This window comes from Periplaneta americana, chromosome 13 (genome assembly GCF_040183065.1).
Source record: "Periplaneta americana isolate PAMFEO1 chromosome 13, P.americana_PAMFEO1_priV1, whole genome shotgun sequence".
NCBI classification, from domain to species: Eukaryota; Metazoa; Arthropoda; class Insecta; order Blattodea; family Blattidae; genus Periplaneta; species Periplaneta americana.
In genome coordinates, this window is record NC_091129.1 from 26,490,996 (window position 1) to 26,494,718 (window position 3,723).

The window sequence follows — 3,723 nt, forward strand, 5'->3', positions numbered from 1 at the left end:
TCCTCTTTTCTGCCTTTCTCTTAGTCTCCACATATGATCCACTTATCTTAATGTCGTCTGTCATTTTATATTTTCTTCTGTTTCTATATTTTCTCCCGTTCACCATTCCTTCCAGTGCATCCTTCAGTATGCAGTTTCTTCTCAGCCAGTGGCCCAACCAATTGCTTTTTTATCTTTTTGATCAGTTTCAGCATCATTATTTCTTCATCCACTCTTTCCAATATAGCTTCTTTTCTTTTTTCTCTGTCCATATCACATGCTCCATTCTTCTCCATATCCACATTTCAAATGCTTCTATTCGCTTCTCTTCACTTCGTCGTAATGTCCATGTTTCTGCTACATACAATTCCACACTCCACACAAAGCGCTTCACTAGTCTCTTCCTTAGTTCTTATTCCAGCAGTCCGTAGATGTTGCTCCTTTTTCTATTAAAAACTTCCTTTGTATTACGATGAAAGAGTAATGGAACGGAGAAAAATTCTCTTCGGCGCCGGGATTTGAACCCGGGTTTTCAGCTCACCGTGCTGACGCTTTATCCACTAAGCCACACCGGATTCCATCTCGGCGTCGGAAGAATCGTCTCAGTTTTAAGTTACAACTCTTGGGTTCCCTCTAGTGGCCGCCCTCTGCACTACGTCACAGAACCTAGGACCGAAGTCCACACATGTGCTGAGGTGCACTCGTAATGAGTAATCCATTGTATTGCTATTCTCCTTTTGACTTCCTGGCTGCAGCTCATGTTTACAGTACATCCCAAGTATTTGAAGCTGTCTACTTGGTCTACTGCCTCATTTAGAATTCAAAGTTTAACTTCTTTGTTTTTCTTTCGACCACCATGGTCTTCGTCTTGTTTGCATTTATCTGCAACCCATACTGCTCACAGCTGTCATTTAGTTCCAGTAGCATATCCTTTAGTTTGGTCTCCTCTTTTGCTAACAACGCCATTTCATCAGCAAATTTTATGCACTTTATTCTTCTTCCTTCTACTTTTACCCCTCCCATGTTCTGAAAACAATTCTTCACTAAATCCTCCAAGCAGATATTGAACAGGGTAAAGTGTATCCTTGTCGTACTCCTCTCCCTATTTCACTTCCTTCTAACATTTCTTCTTCTATCCTGATTTTGACTCGTTACTGAACAGCCTCTTGTCTTTCCAATCTATACCTATTAGCATAAATTAATGAACAAAAAGCAATGGTGGCGTTGCTGTCTGTTTTGACTTGTGTATTTAGGCACGCCGAGGAGGCGAGAGGTACTGGCCGATGGAAGTACTGTCTCTTCCAAGAAGATGAACAAATGAGGACATTGCTGTGGAAATAAAGAACGTAGCAAGAGAAAAATTCGAAGCTAATTAAACGCGCAACATATGTTTACGAATGAAATAATAATACCGTGCGATACAAGACACGTATTCACATGCAATGTAACAAACTAAAGTCGTAATGTAACTATCACAAAGCAAGACTGATTCTATCGATGTCATTTCTCTTCCGATTGTACTCTTGAATATCATTCAAGCTACCTTGTGACCTTTCCTGTCGCCCTCTCTTCCTTATCGCATTGTTTCAAACGGATTCCTTCCCTGCTTGTGAGACCTATACATGCTAGTAAATCTACTGACGTGAGCTGTAGCATTCAAAAACACTTAAATTCCATCGACTTGTGTCGACATCGAACCTTCAACGTCGGATAGAGAAGGTCCTCTACCGACTGCGCCACTCAGGCCGACAACATTGTTTTTCAGGAATTAAAAAAAAAATAGAAAAAATATCTCATTACACATGTTTAGTAGACCGAGACGTAGGCTAGAGTCTGTGTAATGTTGGCAGTTTATATTTTTTACACCCTGTATATTAGCAATTTGTCTAATTCTGAGAAAAAATGTTCCTTCATTAATATAATGTGTGTCAAAAGATTCAATATTGAATTCTTGGTGTAATTTTGCTAATAAAATTAACAGAAAACACTGACAAGGGAAGGGTTTCAGCTCGAACAGGAATTTCGTATTCAAAATTTGTATACAGGCCCATCTTTTCATCTCTGTAAAGATCCCAGAAGCATTCGTTTGTGTAATGTGTGGTTTGTCTGTTAGAGCACTGTACAAGTTGAGGGGTGGGGAGAGCACTGCACAAGTTAAGGGGATGGGACACCTTATCCGTAAGCCTAGACTAACCTAGAAGCTAGTGCGAGTGGTAAAATGTCTAAAGCCCATTTAAGAACATTTATCTCCAACGTTCTGTCTGAAAATATTGCAGATAATCAAAAGTGTTCATTGTTGTGTGAGTCATTGAATACGCACAAGTACGCAATCTTAATAAATGAATCATTCCAAGGTTAGGACATGGAATGTATGATCATTCCACCTAAAGAAAAAAACTAAATATATCCAGCCTCTGAATACCTATTTCCTTAGACAATACAAAATATATGCTCGGAGGATAACAGATTACATAAGGACTCTTGCTGAGAATCCAGAACTTAACTTGGGAAATTGAGTGTTTATAATGGAAATGCACTCTGTTATTCATAACCAGTTGTCTGCTCCAGTGTACCGCCCTATGCTTCAGTATTCCTGGCAGTCAGCTGGTTACGTGAATCCTGAACAAGTCTCGGACTTCAGAAATGTAATTCAGGTGGCATTTGATTTTTCAGCACTGGAGTGTCGTTCAGAAGATTGTTCAGGTGTTGCTTCTGCGTGTTGTGCTTATTGCTCTGCTCCATGCTGTTTCATGCATTTTATAGAGAATCCTCATGTATATTTTTAAAGAAGTGTATTGACCAATACCAACCAAATCGAGAGTTACACAAATGAATGCTTTTACGGGCTTCGTCACCTTTGGGAAGTAAGCCTCTGCACAAATTTTTTACCAAAAATTCCTGTTCGAGCCGAAACCCTTCCCTTGTAAGAGCTGATATCTAGGTAAGGGATAAAAATTACTTAATTATTTGAGAAGGAATATAGGTTATTTGTTTTTGCAAATAATTCTAAGCTGCGCATATGTAGAATTTCGAAGGCTACCAGAAGTTGAATTTGTTATAGCAACATGTATAAATGAAAATATGTCTACAAAATATTTAAACAGTAATTTTGGTACAGTTGAAAGAACTTCCTCAACTAATACGCTTTGCTAAATTTTATTAACTACTCTATATTTTCTATTCCATCGTGTAATAATATGTGTAGTGTCCAGGGCCTATACAGGGTGATTCACAAGGATTTACCGTCAGTTACGGATCTTATTTCCGAAGACATTCTGAGCAAAAAAAATATCATATGAACATTTGTCCTAATATCAATATTTTTAAAGTGACATTAATTTAAAGTTGTTAGTAAAATACCTTTTTTCTTTAGTTTTAAGAGTAAAAAAATATTACAAATGAAGACTGAACTATTCAGCAGTGTCATTTCTTTAATTGGCTATTGTTCTGAAGCTAAAAATGTTTTAATTACTTTGTAGATTTTGTTTTTCTATTTGTAATTACAAATTACATCATTCTTACGCACTTAGCACAAAATTTCTTACAAATCGCACGACATTTGGAAATCTATTCTTTACAGATTAATTATGGATCCCAATGTAGACTACAATCTTAAAGAATTAACAAGAGTGGTGTGATTTATAATAATTGTGGTGATAAATACGTAAGAAAAATGTAATTTTGTAATTTAAAATCGAAAAAAAAAATCTGTAGGAAGCAAGTATTGGATTCACGACACATTTT

At 37.1% G+C, this 3,723-nt stretch overlaps 1 non-coding gene across 1 annotated transcript; it reads right to left on the reverse strand.

The window, feature by feature from the left end:
* Positions 1-482: 482 nt before the first annotated feature.
* On the reverse strand, positions 483-554 carry TRNAT-GGU (transfer RNA threonine (anticodon GGU)). The gene has a single exon. It is a non-coding gene; the product is annotated as a tRNA-Thr (tRNA).
* Positions 555-3,723: the final 3,169 nt, after the last annotated feature.